Source organism: Rhinoraja longicauda, chromosome 10 (assembly GCF_053455715.1).
Source record: "Rhinoraja longicauda isolate Sanriku21f chromosome 10, sRhiLon1.1, whole genome shotgun sequence".
Taxonomy (NCBI): Eukaryota; Metazoa; Chordata; class Chondrichthyes; order Rajiformes; family Arhynchobatidae; genus Rhinoraja; species Rhinoraja longicauda.
Genome location: NC_135962.1, coordinates 18157455 through 18175211, shown reverse-complemented (window position 1 = coordinate 18175211; position 17757 = coordinate 18157455). Strand labels below are relative to the sequence as shown.

The 17757-nt window shown below is 41.7% G+C and overlaps 1 protein-coding gene across 1 annotated transcript in view; it reads left to right on the top strand.

Moving 5' to 3' along the window:
* The first annotated feature begins 536 nt into the window (after nucleotides 1-536).
* Nucleotides 537-17757, top strand: part of LOC144597241 (spectrin beta chain, non-erythrocytic 1-like) — a 173348-nt gene continuing 156127 nt past the window's right edge. Inside the window, exon 1 of the mRNA XM_078406303.1 lies at nucleotides 537-700. The gene's annotated coding sequence lies outside the window, so the exon portion shown is untranslated. The remainder of the gene's footprint in view (nucleotides 701-17757) is intronic.

Genomic DNA, 17757 nt, shown 5'->3' with positions numbered 1-17757 from the left:
TTGTTCCTTTTTTTGGTAAACCAGCATCTGCAGTTTCTTGTTTTGAAATATCCAATGTGTTCTCTAAGAGTTAAACAAAAAGTTACTTAAATCAAAATACAAGTATATTTTTAGAAAGGGGGTTTTGCAAGGTCTGGTAGTGATGCTTTGCTCATGTATTTCAATAGAAAAAACAATTGGTGACCCATTAATTATTTCATAGTCATTATTACAATGTAATTCAAAGAATATTTGTTTATGTTTATTTATTGGCAGTGCAGTGGGAAACTGCACTGCAAATCGATCAATGGGAAACTGTTTGCTGCATTTTAATACTGACTGAGTTGTACTTTAGTCCTGACCTTCGGAGGATTGAACCGGCCTCAGTGCTGCAATAACTGTCTAAGCTCGATACCAGAAATTAGAGCTTATTTGCTGACTGATGACGACGGTGCCACTTCACGCTCGACGTTTTAACATATACCAGCAGCTGTTTGAAGCAAAGGCTAACTGATCACTCACAGCCAACACCCAACCGCTCCTCCCAGTGATATTAATGTGAACGTTACACAGTGGGTCTTTGCAGCAGTCACACACACATTCGCATGCACACGTACGTACACACCACACATGCACATGCACACATAAGCCACGGGCCCGAGGATTGCACGGCTGCCGGGAACATTTGGAAGGAATATTTTGCAATTTTCATCTGTTAAATGTACGTACATAGAACAAATTTCCTCATAATCTTTGAGATCACTGTATTTTTATTTTCTTATTTGTGTCAAATACGTAATTGATTTCGCATATATAAAAATGTACATAGTGATGTTAAACAATCTAACTTAGTAGAATTCCAATATAATTGTTTCAGCAGTTTGATTTCAGGCAAAGATAAGTTTGTGCCTTAATATATTTAATATAACGGGAGGTAAAACAACAAAACAGACTTGGTTGGTAGTCCCCTTCCTGCGGAGTTTAATGTTATAATAGAGCGATTGTTTCTACTTTTTTTTTTTTTTTTTCTTTCTTTTCTAGGGTCTACTTTCTTACTTTACTTCCTTCTCTAACTTCTTTTCCAAGGGGCTTTCTTTTCCCAACACTCTCTTGCACTTCACGACTCTTGCGCACTTTCTTTCTTTACTTCTTTACTTCTATCTTTTTCTTAAAGCTCAAAAAAAGGAAGCGGTATAAAAAATGTATTAAGATATACCTGTTGTATTATTGTAATTTACCGTACTTTTAATTAAAAAATAAAAAAATAAAAAAATATATATATATATTTCTTTCCTTTTGGTTTGGTTGTAATCTTTGCCACCTTTTAGTTTCAACCACATTGCAAACTATTACCGACTAAGGTGATCGGCTAACGTCTGTTTATTTTCCCATTGTCAATCTTTTAAATGGCTACCGGAGTGTATGTGATAATGATGTAAATTAGCGCAGTACTTTATGCATTGTTTCTGACCTTAACAGAGGCCTGTGACCTCTGCCATATGGCTGTTTGAGCGTGCAGGCATAATTTTCCCCTGTACAACATTGTCTATTCACATGCCCAGATATAATGCTTGGAGACATTGTGGGTTTTAAAAGTATCAGCATTTTCATGCTCAACGTTCTGTTCAAGTTTATAATAGTTGGAGTAAAGTTAGGCATAGCACTCTCAGCATAGACTTTCAAGATTTCACTGACTTCTAAAGTCTTTACACCAAATTTGTGTCGAACCCAACAAAAGAAACGCTGATTCAAGTTAAACTTTTCAATTCGGGGGCAATCTAGTTGTGTTGTATTAATTTTGGGAAGCATTTTACTTGCAGTTACTTGTTCAACAAATTTTCATTGGTCTTTTTGTTCGATTGATACCATTTTAAATAGTTATCTTAGAAAAATAGTGATGCATAAATATCAGAATTGGAATGCCTCGAACAGTGAAAAATTAAAAATATGGTCAGAGTGAGAATTTAGTGCAGAAGAGGAAAGAGATGTTGCTTTTTGCTTCTAATGATATTAATGGCTCGTGTATACTTGGGACAGTCAAACATTTTAAATTCCGAGGGTTTTTTCGTGCTCTGTTCATTTGTGTATTTCAGAATTAAACTTTTTTTCTCCTCCAGAACAATGTCGAAATAAATAGTTTGAGATTATGGCCATGCAGGCACTTATCTGCATCTGGACTGGGGTATGTTGGAGAACAGTAGACATATTTGGTCTGGGCGGTCTCAATTGTAGTGCCAGTTAAGTCTGTATGGACTAAATATGTCAATGATAGATATCTTTGCCTTGAATATTTCTGACTCGGTGTTACTGAGCTGAACTGTGTGTTGGAGGTGGAGGTGAATCTTATGGAGAAATACAATATCAGGATTAATAGACCAACAATATACCATGAGTGTTTGGAGATAAGGATACTGGCAATTGTACGCAATCAGAATGCTGGTCACGTCACTTTACGGTGGGAGGCATCGCATTGTGGGAAGAGGAAAGGGTCGGTTCATGCAGTAGTTGTGTGGGATTTCATGTTAATTATCTTCTGTAAACAGGGTCAACAATCAGATGAGTTGCTTATCTGATGCGTGGGTAAGAAAAGTCTTAAGCAAGCCTGTTAAGATGTTGGAGAGCATGGGAGAAAGATCATACATTGTGATTTTGTGTTGAGACTGACAGCATTGAAAAGAGTAGGCAAGAAGTCCTGTTTGGAGAGTTCTAAAAGAAAGAGATAAATTAAAACTAAATTTCAATAAATAAAGCATGAGAGTGGATATGGGGGTCCAAATAAACATTCTTCACACAAGGAACGAATTGGAAAAGCTCTTTGAAAGTAACATTGTTTTTCAGTAACAGTGTTCCTGATATTAGCAAGTCCTTGGGTCAGCAGCAAATGTGTAGGAGAGATTGATAAGGAGAGAGAAAGGAAGGGTCTCATGACACACCTAGGGTATGCCGTGCTTGTAGGATGTGGTTGCTTGATCAATCAGAATAATATTCTTAGTAGGGTCTGGCTACCATCCCAAGTGATGGCAAATCTCTGCAAGCTTCCTTGAATACCAGCTGCTCCTTGGACCCAGATGGACATGTTTTGACTGTGGCTGTCACTGTGACCACATCTCTCAACCTCTGCACTCCATGCCACGATTCTGCAGGAGACATTCACAGGACTCCTCATTTGGTCACATACACAGATGTACTGGCCGGGTAATAATGATCTCATTTGTGAGGATTGCAATTTGCTTCTAAACTTGGGGCAGTAAAACTGTAAATTCAATCCTGCCTGTGTATACTCTGTGTGTGGAGTTTGCAAGTTCTTCCTGTGATCACGCAGATTTCCTTGCCCCTGTCAAATATAGAGTCATAGTCATAGAACCATACAGTGAAGAAGCAGGCCCTTCAGCCTAACTTATCCATGCCAACCATGATGCCTCATTTAAATTAATCTCATCTGATCTAGTTTGGACCATATCCCTCTAAATCTTTTGTATCCATTTACTTGTTCATGTATCCATGTATGCCATGGTTACCGACTTCATAAAGAAACGTGTGGAGGAGCATGTTCCAATGAAAACCATCTGAGTGTTCTCAAACCAGAAGCCTTGGATGAACCAGGAGGTCTGCAATCTTCTGAGGACCAAATCTGAGGCATGCAAGTCTGACAGCACAGATTCATATAGAAGTCCATGTATGACCGTGATAGCGCCATCAAAAAGGCTCAGAGGAGTTTCACTCTAAATTGGAGGATGAGACAGGCATTCGACTGCTGTGGTGAGGTTTGCATGCCATAACTTCCTTTAATGCAAAACCAAGTGGCAGCTCAAATGGCAGTGAGGCATTACTCCCGGATGAGCTCAATGTTCTACGCACGCTTTGATAGGGAGAATACTGATATGCCTTTTCAGACTCCCATAGCTCCTGATGGTATTCTAATCTCAGTCACCAAGGCCGATGTCAGAAGATCCTTCAGGTGGGTGAATGTGGACAAGTGGGTTAATTGACCACAGTAAATTGTCCCCTGTATGTCAATGAGTGGAACTGTGGGCAATTGATGGGAATGTGAAGAGAATAAAATAAAATGGGATTAATGGAGGATGAGTGAAAATGACTGATTGATGGCTGTAATGGACTTGCTAGGCTGATGGGCCTATCTTCATACTTTATCTCTCTCTGACTATAATGACACCAGCCAGGATAAGAGGGCACTAGGATTTGCTGTACAGGCAGCAAAGGTAAAGAGATTGGCAATTACTGTTACCCTGAAATTACCTTAATTCAGAATGGTTTCCATTTGCATGCAACGAGTTTACAGCCACATGAAGATATTTCTCCAGCAGTGTGCCAAAGACTCAGTCACCCTCCATGTTTCCTGCATTCTACAGCCAGTGGCTCATGGCCCTCACTGATCGATTTGATTCTCCAAATTTATAAAGAAGCTGGTAACGAGGAGCCACTGACAACCTGGCTCATAATTCCATGAAGTGAAGCAAAGCTGTCTCTCCACCCCAGGTGTTACAGAGCAACCTGATTTGATGCATTTTAACCATTCTGAAAGAGCTTTTGTTTGCATCTTTCAATGTGCTGTGGTGATCCACTGTGTATTTCACAATATGGGGGAGAATGAAAATTGGATGGATGGATGGAAGAGTTCATAAACCAGCAGTATGCATCATAGGAGGAGGAGGAATAGGCCACATCAGGATACTGCACATGAACAGATCAGAGATGAGTCTCGCATCTGCTAACTTAGTAAAAACTTTAAACTTAAATTACTGATCATTTTCTCGAACTATTCTTGGAGAAGAAAATATTTCAATATGTTTAATTATGTTTGTTCCATGTATATCTTGTCTGTTCATCAGTGAAACGCAAAATTACCCGTGGTGCATCTGACGACATGATTAGCTTACAAGGGTAACTCCCAGCCGACCTCCCTACTTTAATCTGTTGCAGCTGTTGTCATTTTTGTGATTCTATTCATTCCCAGACATTGAGAGGAATGCCAGCTAATCATTTACCATATTGGCATTTTTACTGTTTAGATTGCTGTTTTATCGATTGACGTGGTTCTTTACATTTGCTTCCTTTTGAGCCTTTTATACGTCATTGACACATTATAGTAATAGAAAGTCATAGAATCATACAGCATAGAAACAGACCGTTCGACCCACCATGCCCATGTCTTCCAAGATGTCCTATCTACTCTAGTCCCACCCTGCCCGCGTTTGGCTCTTATCCCTCTAAACTTTCCTATCCAGGTTCTTATCCAAATGCCTTATTTAATGTTACATCATGTTGTAATACTTGCAATATTACATTTTATGGTTTAGAAAAGTTTTGCTGCTGCTTGATTCTATTGTCAAACATTTGTAAACTAATTGTGAAGTGCACATGTATTATTGCAAATAATTATTAATAAAGGTGCTATTTGCCAAAAGAAACAGAAGTTACAATACCACGAATACCAGGGTCAGGCAGCTTCTTTGAGGTCAGTGGATACCTACTGATTTGTTAAATATTTACTGCATCTGCGGTGTTTTGGTTTTGTAGTAGTTATTGTATGACTGCAGTTCCAAGTATATTCAACACAACTGCTGCATTTTGTTCATCAAACTCCACAGAGAACAAAGTTGGCAGTCTCAATTTTTCATATAGTATCACTATATGAATTTACTGGGAAACATTTGTTGTCACGATTTAAATTTATGAGATTATAAATTTAAAAAATTGGAGCTAAATGTAGTCATGTTTTTCTCCAATATATTTCCTTCTGAATGTAGCAAACATCTTGTATTCTAAAAGCACAGTATTTCCGAATTCCCAAGTCAAAAGAAACCAAGATTCTACTCATGGTGTACATAAGATCCCTCAAAATGATACAAGGGTTGAAGGAACTTAAGAGCCTCGAGAAAATAGAAAAGCTGGTGTTATTCTCTGTTCCCCATAGAGCAGAGAGGTTTAAGGGAAAAATTGATGGCATATTCAGAGTAATGGAGTTGCTGAGTGTGGATTTAAGATTAATGTATTCCCAGTGGGGAAAAAGCTCAGAGTATTTTTTTCTGAGGATTGAGGGGACATTGGTTTGAATGTGGTCGAAGTAGATATTGTAATCTTTTTAAAAGGAAATTGGTTTAGTGCTCGAAACAATATTGCTGTGTTAATGGGGATAAAAGCAGGTAAATACAATTAATTTGATAGGGCGTGTCAATGAGCTGACATGGTTATGATAGATGGAGTGACCTGCTTCTGTGAATTATCATGCTATGGTCTTGGAGCACTATATTAGGTATGATAGGATCATGAGTTTGTTGACGCAGGCACGTTGTGTGTACCTGGTGATCCAAGGCATGGATGGACAGAGGGATGTTGGGTTCCAAATCCACAGCTCCCACAAAGTGGCAACACAAATAGATAAGAGTGGTAAATAGGACATATGGTACGCTGACCTTCATCAGTTGAAGTACTGAGAGTCAAGAAGTCATGTTGCAGCTTTTTAAAACTTTGGTTAAGCTACATTTGGACTATTGTGTGAGATTCTGGTCACACGATAATAGGAAGAAATTGGAGGCCTTGGAGAGAGTGCAAAGGAGGTTTACCAGAAGGGTACTGACTGGAAATGTCACTTGTCCATGTTCTCCATAAAAGCTGCCTGATCTGATGAGCTACTCCAGCATTTTGTGTATTTTTTTAAACAGAATGCTGTCCGTTTTTGGAAGAACAGTTCCTATGTAGTACTATACTATTTCTGTTAACCACCTGTGTTTAAATGGTCCTGGAGAAAGGCAAGCTGCACACTACATCCAGGAACATCTGCCTGGAGTTCGGATGCTCTGATTGTGTAGGCTGGGTCCCTGATATTTGTAGTTGGAGTGGGAAATGGCAATCCATCTACAGGCTGTTTCTAGGAGGTGTAATTACCTTCGTTCCCAGATTTATTTGTCCACTGGTTGTGAGAGAGCGGGTCTTACTCCAGCTTTCAGATTTTAAAAGCTCAGAGTAACAGCTGCATGCACTGTGCCTGTGATCTGACAGCTAGGCTTGCAGAGTAACAGCTGCATGCACTGTGCCTGTGATCTGACAGCTAGGCTTCTGACTATCTTCTTCCCAGTTGTTTCCAGGGCTCGGTGTCTTCCAGCCTCTCTTTTGCTGAATTTCAGCTGAAGAAGGTTCACACATAAATATGTTTATTTTTTCAGTCCTTGTTGGGTTACCTGGTCCCCTTCTTGCAGTTGAAGATATTCTTTAAAGTAAAATGTGAGACATTTGAATTAAATGATTTATAACGCATGTGGTCTGGTGGCAAATCACTATGTATCTGCCGTTCCCCATGCATCATGCTCTTAACTATTAATGCGTTCTAATCTTCAAAGGCTGCCTATTAAACTCCTCCATAGCATTCCCATCACCTCTGACACAGTATCCTCATGTTTCACAGAACCAATGTCAGTTACCCTTTGATTTGTGACAGGGTCAGGACTGGAGCTGTGGGTCAGAGAATGCAACTGAATACGGCCTTATCTGACTTCTGGGAGAGTACACAGTAGACCAGAGCAAACCATCAGATCAAAATGGAGGCACAAGAGACTGCCAATCCTGGTATCTTAAGCAAAAGGCAAAGTGTTGAAGGAGCACAGTGGGTCAGGCAGCATCGGTCGAGGGAATGGACAGATGACATTTCAGATCGGGACACTTTGTGGTCGCCTGGCGGAGGCCAGAGAAAAGGCAGGACGCCAGGCAGGTTTAGTTAACGGTCTTTATTAGGCTGTGAGCTCCTACTCACAGCGTAGTCCACCTAGGGATGAACCACACCTCCCAACGGGCTGACCTTTAACCCCTTACGCCTGTCCGTCAAGTGACGAGGGGGCTGACCCAAGGAGTGGCCTGATCCCCAGGGACCGCCACAACTTCTACATACTGATGGAGCACAGGGCAGAAAGCTGGAAAAGCGATCTTTTAACTTTACTTTAGACTTTAGAGATACAGTGTGGAAACAAGCCCTTCAGACCATCCTGTCCGGAGCGACCAGTGTAGAAAGGGAGAGCAGTGGTGATGGAGTGTAGCAGGGCTGAAATGTTAATTCTCATACACTGGTTCAGTTTTGTTATTAATTGTTATTTATATTTTCATTAACATGTTATACCACACAGTGCAAAAATGCAGAATCATATAAAATACTAAAGAACTTGTCAAAAGCAGTAGCAAAGTAAGATAAGACTGTGTGATGCAAAATGTCATGTCAGTTATCTCATGAATTTGTGTTGGCATCTTGAATCTGTGATAAATGTGTCAGTCATAAAATTTGACTTTGTAGCACTTATTGTTTAAACGATCTTGGAGCTGATATTTTAGGACATTTTAGACCATTTTAGACCATTTGCACGCACGCACGCAAGCGCACACACACACACACACATGCAGAGTATGGTTTCTGCCATTAGTCTGATTACTAAAGGTGGTAATGCCTGCAATGCCTGTACATACTAGAACTATGCAGAGCAGGCAGATCATGATCGCAATGCTTGTACAATGCTAATTTGATCCCAGCATTGCCAAAACTGGATATAAGCAGTGCAGCTATGCCATTTCTCCCACGCTTCCCTTCTTCCCACCACCAGCTACCACTAGAAGTGCTATTTAAAGGACTTATCAATTATCTGTAGGATGGTGATTGATTTGTTGAAGTGCTGGTTGCAAGTACCATCAGATTGTGTTTGCAGACCATGTCAAAATATTTGAATATTTATGGAGGTGAGTCAGGTTCAAATTATGTCCTGATGTAAAGGCTTCAGTGAAACGCTGTCACTTCCAGCAGTGGGGACCCGGGCGGTAAGTTTTCTTGGGGTTCGTATGTTTGCATGATGAGCACCCAAAGAACAGGTTAACCTGTAAGGAGGAGGAGAAGGGAGAGAACAGGCCCCAAGAGAAAGTCCTGTGAACTAAGGTACTTAAAGAGGAAATGTAGAGCAATCTGCCTCGGGACACCATATTAAAGAGGTAACTCCTCAAAGGAGGTTTCCAACAGCATGCCCTGCATTCTTTTCACAAAATCATGTGCAAAGTTGAAGCTAAACTCCCCTGTGCTCCTTACTATTGTACACGTGCTTCTAGTCTGCCAGTGCATCAAGCATTTTGTTGTGTGTCTTCCTCGGGTTACTTTTTAGGATGCCCCATCAAATTCTTCATCTTATTATTTTGTGGAGGACTTGGGCATCCGGTTGCTGTCGTGCGGATTATGATGGCACAGCAGTTAACACTGCTGCCTCACAGCTGCTGGGACCTCGGGTGCTGTCTGTGTGGTGTTTTGCATCATCCTAACTTGGCTGCATCCCACTCGTTCCCAGTGATTCATCATGATCATAAGGGATAGGAGCAGAATTAGGCCATTCGGCCCGTCAAGTCTACATCATTCAATCATGGCAGATCTATCTCTTCCTCCTAACCCCATTCTCCTGCCTTCTCCGCTTAACCTCTGACACCCGTACCAATGAAGTGCATTCATCTTGTACGGATCCACTTTCTAAACTGATCTCTGCAGAATGATGCTGTGCGTGTCAGACTGAGTGATGGCTACCTTCATTATCACTCTCTTGCTACTGAGTCACTGATCCTTGGTTGGGTGACCTATCTGAAAAGAGCAGGGCAATGATGAGATTGTGAAATAACGGGAGAATGAAACATGAGAAGAAGGATTGGCTATGAGCTCATCCTCACCTCCATGGAGTCTGTGCCTCTGCTGACGATGTGTAACACGGCTCCGGTAATGACGAGGACATTCTCCTCGCAGAATTGAATCATTAGAGCTGTGGGTTTCTTTCGATGACCGCAATGTTAACCAAATAGGCAGAGGTGGAGTTATATTCCAAAACCCTTTATTCAAAACCATCAACTAACTGCAGTGTCTGTGTACAATAATGGAACAAGAGCTATACCAGTTGATACAAACCAGTTCTGTACATGTTGTTATATACACTACATTCATTGCCAGTTTGCTACTTTTGGTGTAGGAAGGAACTGCGGATGCTGGTTTATACCAAAGATAGACCCAAAGTGCTAGAGTGACTCAGCGGGTCAGGCAACATCTCAGGAACAAAAGGATGGGTGACGTTTCAGGTTGAAACGCTTCTTCGGACTCTTTTGGCCCTGGTTAAATGTACCATTTTCCAACAAAACAGAGGGAACTGCTACAATGACTGTCAGGCAGAATATTTTGGCTGATGTGCAAACTATGGTTAAATAACTTGCAATGTTACATAGCAAAAAGATTTGTGTGTGAGGCTTGGATTCATAAAAAGTGCATTGAGTGCACCTTTGGTAGATGGGTGAAGAGAGTTGTGTGAAACTACATAGGTACTGGTTCATTTGATGGATTTGATGATATATGCTGTGATCATGCCTCCATGTGTGAGCTCATTGCACATTTACTGGAATTAGAGTGATCGAGTCATATAGCATGGAAAAATGACTCATCTATGCCAACCAAGATGCTCATCTAAGTCTGTGTTTGACCCATATCCCTCTAAACCTTTCCTATCCAAGTATCTGTCCAAATGTGTTTTAAATGTTATTAGATTACTGCAAAGAATCCTTTTATTTTGTAAACCAGCATCTACAGTTCCTTGCATCTGCTTTCTCTGTTGCTCGTTCCATGTGTATATCACTCTGCGTGACAAAGTTGTCTCTCGCGTTCCTATTAAATATTCCCTCTTTTACCTTAAACCATTTCAGACTTCAGGGATGCACAGTGGAAACAGGCCCTTTGGCCCACCAAGTCCACACCGACCAGCAATCACCTAATACACTAACATTATCCTACACTAGGGACAATTTCTACAACTTACTAAAGCCAATTAACCTACAAACCTGTACATATTTGGAATGTGGGAGAAAACCCATGCTGTTACAGGGAGAACATACAAATTCCGTACAAACAGCACCCATAATCAGGATTGAATCCGAGTCTCTGGTGCTGTAAGGCAGTAACTCTACCGCTGCACCACTGTGCTGCCCAACCTATGCCCAATAGTTGATTGATTCCACATCTTCCGGGAAAATGCTCTGTAATAATATGCATTATTGATTTAACTTTTTATCAGAGGGTTTCCTGCCGCCAAGGGTGATGGACCAACTTAATCTCTGAAGATCATGAAATTACATCACTGGGCACGAGCATACAAATGCAAGCAGTTTCTCATTGAAATTCTTTGATCTGCAATTTCAACAGAGGCTATAAATTGTCAAAAATAAATCTGTTTTTTTAAAGAAATCTTCGAACACCCTGCAAAGAAAATACCACAATTATGTTTTGCAATCTTCAATTTAACATTCAGATAAGCTCAAGAGATCACAATTTGAAATATTTTCAGCAGAAGCAAGTTATGACTGTTACATACCATGATCAAAATGTCTGACAATAAAAGTTTGCTTTTCTGAATATAGAATTAATTTAAATAATAATGCAGAGCTATTGCTTTGGGTGTGTATCTATTACAATATGATACACCTAGGCACAATTATTGTCTGCATTGACAAGACTGATAATAGTGAAGAATGACAAAAGCTTCAGTGAACTATTGATTTAAGATTGTTGCTTCATAAGACAGTTGCTCAAGTTAGAGGTACTGCCATTGATGTGATTTTGACACGATGAGAAGATTGCCCCATAGTAACCTTTGGAGAGTGTGCCTTTATTTCTTACAGAGACTGCCCCAAATCCAGGTAGACACAAAAAATGCTGGAGTAACTCAGCGGGTCAGGCAGCATCTCTGGAGAAAAGGAATGGGTGATGTTTTGGGTCGAGACCCTCCTTCAGACTGATGTCAGGGGAGGGGGCGGGACAAAGATAGGATGTAGTCGGAGACAGGAAGACTGGTGGGAGAACTGGGAAGGGGGAAGGGATAGAGAGGGAAAGCTGGGGCTATCTGAAGTTAGAGAAGTCAATGTTCATACCGCTGGGGTGTAAACTACCCAAGTGACATATGAGGTGCTGTTCCTCCAATTTGCGCTGGGCCTCACTATGATAATGGAGGAGGCTCAGGACAAAAAGATCGGAATGGGAGGGGGAGTTGAAGTGCTGAGCCACCGGGAAATCAGGTTGGTTAAGACGGACTGAGCGGAGGTGTTCAGCGAAACGATCGCTAAGCCTACGCTTGGTCTTGCCGATGTAGAGAAGTTGACACCTGAAACAGCAGATACAGTAGATGAGGTTGGAGGAGGTGCAGGTGAACCTCTGCCTCACCTGGAAAGACTGTTTGGGTCCTTGGATGGAGTCGGGGGGCGGGGGGAGGTAAAGGAACAGGTGTTGCATCTCTTGCGGTTGCAGGGGAAAGTACCTGGGGAGGGGTGGTTTGGGTGTGAAGGGTCGAGTGGACCAGGGAGTTTCAGAGGGAACGGTCTCTGCGGAAAGCAGAAGGGGGAGGAGATGGGAAGATGTGGCCAGTAGTGGGATCCCGTTGGAGGATCTCTCATCCCTTCCCACCCAAACCACCCCCTCCCCAGATTTTTCCCCCTGCAACCGCAGGAGATGCAACACCTGTCCCTTTACCTTCGATTTAAACCAGCATCTGCAGTTTTCTTTCCGCCAAATCCAGGTATTTTAAAAAAACTTTTTACAAAGCCCTTTGGTGTTTGTGTTTATTGAGGGCAGTGCAATTGGCAGTGTTGAAAAGGGTCCAGGTATGTTGGATTCACAAAAGGCATCACCATTTCATGACATCCTTCGTCCTCCCATCCCTGCTGATGCAGCAGTATTCGTGCTGCTGCCTGGCAGATTGTCAGCCTGGTTTGCTGCAACACATCCAGAGATGGTACAGTCTGAAGTTGATGCACCTAGATCCTGATATGTTCAGAGTCGTCTTCCAAGGTAATCTCGAGTGTCCTTGAACAAACGTCAGCAGAACTTCTACCAGCTTTTAGCTTTAAGCAGGAACAACAGGATCAACAGAAGCACAGAGAAGTCACAGCATTAAAGGAAAGGTGATTTGTTCATTATTATCCGCTAATTGATTGATTGATACTTTATTATCACATGTAACATGTCACAGTGAAATTCTTTGTTATGCATATCATGCACAAGGTATGCAAAGATTCGCCAGGTATTGGGTGCCAACAAAGTTACAAAGTATTCCTTATAATCGCTAATGGTCGCTCTTTGTTCTTGGGGGCCTCCCTGCACTGGATTCCTCTTTGTTCTCTCGGCACCCCACCACCACGCCAAGTCCCCCTTTGTTCTCAGCGGCACATCCTCCGTTCTCACAGACGCTCAGTGATTCAAGCTGATTTGGAGTCATTAGGCTGTGTGGGAAATTCTGACTGAGAAGAATGCTCTTTACAAGTACTCTAGACCTTCAAAACAGCCCAGCTAAAAAAATGGCAGAACAACTGGATGAGAACGAAGCCTCCTATTGAGTTCAACCACTTTACAAAACAACTTCTGTGGGTGTTTTACACTCTAATTGGAATGCTTTGCATGTGAAATATGGACTGGAAATTTTATTTTACTGGGGATCTAAGTTTTGCTTTGGAAAAGTGGTACTACAGTGCTATTTGTCAGAAGAATGCAAGTTGTGGGATCGAGATTGAAGGAAAAAGAGGGTTTCTGGCTTGGTTGTCAGCTAGAATGGATGTCCATATTGCCTTCTCCTTTGCTCTTCTTTCTCTTCATTCTCCAGCTCCTTTGCTGGTCATTGTGTTTTTGGCAAGAGATATCATCTTCTGATGGTGAGTCTGTGCATCTTGCTGCTGACCATATGCACTCCTGTGTCCTGCAAGACATCTCCAGAGTAGTCCAGTCAGTGGGATCATCGTCAAGGTTTGCTCTGCCATTAATGTTTGGAAGCATGTGATCTGTTGTTTCCATGTGGCTCGTGCTTATTTGTGTTAAAGTCATTTGGTCGATAGGTTAATAATGGCATTTAGAGAAAGCGAGAAAACAATGGAACACAAAAGTCACAAAATGCAGAGTTCCATGAAATGCCCAGCAGATCAAGTCAGCAGAGTGAAGAGAGAAAAACAAAACAATATAATAGATGGATAACCTGCAGAAGAACTATCTACCCCATTGGAGACCCTTGGACTGCCTTTGAACGTTATTCATGTTATTTCCTTTATCATGTATCTGTACGCTCTGGATGGCTCAATTGTAATCATGTATTGACTTTCCGCTGACTGGTTAGCACGCAACAAAAGCTTTTCACTGTACTTCGGTACATGTGACAATAAACTAAACTCAACTCAAGTTGGCAGTTCTGATATTAACAGAAAGTGAAGTGCCAATTGATATGGAGTCCAGATGGCTGTAATGTGCTCAGAGAACAGATGTACTGCTATTCTCCAAGCTTATCGTAGCATTTTTTTTAATGGAAGTGGCAGGAACGCACAGACAATTAGAGATTAAAATATGATGGAAGATTAAAATGGCATGCAGCAGGAAACCTCTGACTGTGTCTGCCGACATTGCAGGGAGGACTGTATTGTGAGCACTGAGGTGAATTGCTGTTGCACATGGAAGGTCTGTTTTGGCGCCTGGATGAGGGAGAAGATAAAAGGACAAGTATTAGACTTGTTGCATGAAGAAAGCGCTGAGAAGGGGTGTGGCTGGTGGAAACCAGGGAGTTGCAAAGGGAGCACTCCTTTCAGAATGCTGAAAGGGGAGGGGAGGATGTATCTTATGATGGAGTATTGTTGCAGGTGACAACAATTGTGAAGGATGATTGTTGAATGAGGATATAGAGGGACATGGTCAGGGGGCTGCCAAGAACATGGGGGGCCACGACGAAGGGGAGGGACAATTAGGACTAATGAGTGCTTTCATAACTTTACTAGCACCAAGTTGGTAGTGACTCTTTACGTTTGCATATTGTATGCATAAACAAAGAATTTCACTGTACCTAGGTACATATGACAATAAAGTATCATTGAATCAGAATGTCCTTTGGATCGAAGTGATGAGCAGGGGATGTCCATCCTTGATCTGTTAGGGAGGGAAGGGGGGGGGGGGGGGGGGGGGAATAGGCATTGTTGACAGGGCCCGTAAACCTATCTCATTTACTTCCCACAGACCTGCTCTCATCCCCCCTCCTGATGGACAGATCAGGGATAGAATCTCTTGGTCCTCAGCTGCAAGAGAATAAAAACATAGAAGGCAATTTTAATAATGAGGTATTGTTGAATTGCAAGACCATGTGTGTTAGTGAGTGCAAGGAAAGTGTGAGAAATGAGCTTAATGTGAGTTAAGTGATGGGCGGCAGAATTAATTTTTTAACTCCTTTCGGAGGGATGAAGTTGGTGGCGAGGAAATGGAGTCATGGGATCATAGGTTAGAAATCAAACATAAAAGCAATGGTCTATCCAGTCCTGGAAGTCTCTGTTAACCTCTTACAAAAAGGCCTTTAACTCAAAGGCCCAACAGAGGATGTACTTCCTGCGGCAGCTGAGGAAGCACAACCTGCCACAGGCAATGATGGTCCAGTTTTACACTACTATCATAGAGCCTGTCCTCACCTTCTTCATCATGGTCTGGTTTGGCTCAGCCACCAAGCATGACATCCAGAGGCTGCAGTGCATCGTTCGATCAGCCGAGAAAGTTGTTGGCTGCAATCTTCCCCCCCCATTGATGAACTGTACACTGCAAGGGCCAGGAAGCGAGTGGGTAGATCGTCTCTGACCCCTCTCACCCTGGCCACAAACTCTTTGAAGTATTTCCCTCTGGGAGACGACTCTAGACTATCAAAGCCGCCACAGCCAGACATAAAAACAGCTTTTTTCCACGAGCAGTAGCTGTACTTAACAGCCAAAAGTCTGTAGCCTCTTTTTACTATGGTACTTTATTTTCACATGTTTAAATTATAATATTAAATTTTTAATTGTCTGCTGTATATTGTGTTTTTATCTTTTTGTGAGCAAAGCACAAAGGTAAATTTGTTGTTTTTGTACATACTTGGCTGTTTTTTTTGTATTATTATTATTATTATTATTATTATTATTATTATTATTATTCTGGACAAGTAATGTAACAGTGTGAAAACGCACACCTCCAGATTCGGGGACAGTTTCTTCCCAGCTGTTATCAGGCAGCTGAATCATCCTCGCACAACCAGAGAGCAGTGCTGAACTACTCATTGGTGATTCTCGGACTATCCTTGATTGGACTTTGCTGGCTTTACCTTGCACTAAACGTTATTCCCTTATCGTGTATCTATACGCTGTAAATGGCTCAATTGTAATCATGTTTTGTCTTTCTGCTGACTGGTTAGCATGTAACAAAAGCTTTTCACTGCACCTTGATACAAGTGACAATAAACTAAACAGAATTAAGCTCACGGAGGGATAAGAAAAGGCAAAATAGACTGCAAATGTTCGAATCGGAAACAAAAAACAATGCTTAAAGAGCTCTGCAAGTCAAGCAGCACCTGTGGAGACAAAGACTATGTTAACATATTGAGTTGAGGCCTTGCATCAATACTGAAAGGAGGCTGGATGAGATAGAGGCTGGTAGATGATAGGTGAAACACCAGAGGTAACAGTGCAGGAGAAGAAGCCTTTGGCGGAGATTCTCTGACCATAATTGAAGGGTTAAGAATAGATTCAGGATTAGATCCCAGCCTACCACTTGATGAGAGAGAGGTATTGCATGAAGACAGTGCGTGCCACATCGATGTTTACACACAAAGGTCAAAGTTAGAGAATTTACCACTAAGGCTAAAGACCATGTTGGTACAGGGAAAGGCTGGAAACTTACTTGTGGGGGATTTTTATTTTTAAAGCCTTTTTCTTTGGGACTATGTTAAAAGGTCAGAAAAAAACCCCACAAAAATATTTTGAAATGCAGGTGAATAAATTGATATTTATTCAAGCTAAAGGCAATCGACAAGATTGATGCAAGCAGGTTTCTCCTCGTACTGAAAGGCTCCTAAAACAGAGATTGGTAAATCCTGTTGATTTGTGGAAAATGGCTTCTGACTCAAAAAACTTGGCTAGTTATTTCAAACCACTGAAAACGGCTTGGACCATTGATGAATGGCTGATTCAAAGCTGCTTGATTTAAGATCCTGCCTCACAATATTAGATACTCCGTTCTTGCAGTATTTCCTCCCCAACTGTAGGAAGATATTTTACTTCCTTTTTTTAAGATTCCTCGAAGTTCAACATCCTCGTTTCACTGACTCTTAAGTCTTGCTGATGATCATTCAAAGCTGAGAAAGAGCATGAGACATAGTGTTGACAACCTGGAGGTTATGCACACACATATCCTGCACAAGTAGTGATGGGAGCAAAGCACCTCACAAACTACCCGCCCATTGTTAGCCACCTCCTGTCCTATCCATGGGGCTATCTGCAGCTCCCGCATTGGCCTCGTTAGCTTCCTCTGAACCCATAGAACTGAGAGCAAATGAGTAATCTGGATCAAGAGGAAATGCTATTCGGAAGACACTTTTTTAATGTTTTTATCATTAATGAGATTTAAGTTGAAGGAAATCCATTCAGAATATGTCAAAGTGCAATCAGAATGATAGGGACAGGTGTTAGACAATAGACAATAGGTGCAGGAGTAGGCCATTTGGCCCTTCGAGCCAGCACCACCATTCAATGTGTTCATGGCTGATCATTCTCAATCAGTACCCCGTTCCTGCCTTCTCCCCATACCCCCTGACTCCGCTATCCTCAAGAACTCTATCTAGCTCTCTCTTGAATGCATTCAGAGACTTGGCCTCCACTGCCTTCTGAGGCAGTGAATTCCACAAATTTACAACTCTCTGACCGAAAACGTTTTTCCTCATCTCCGTTCTAAATGGC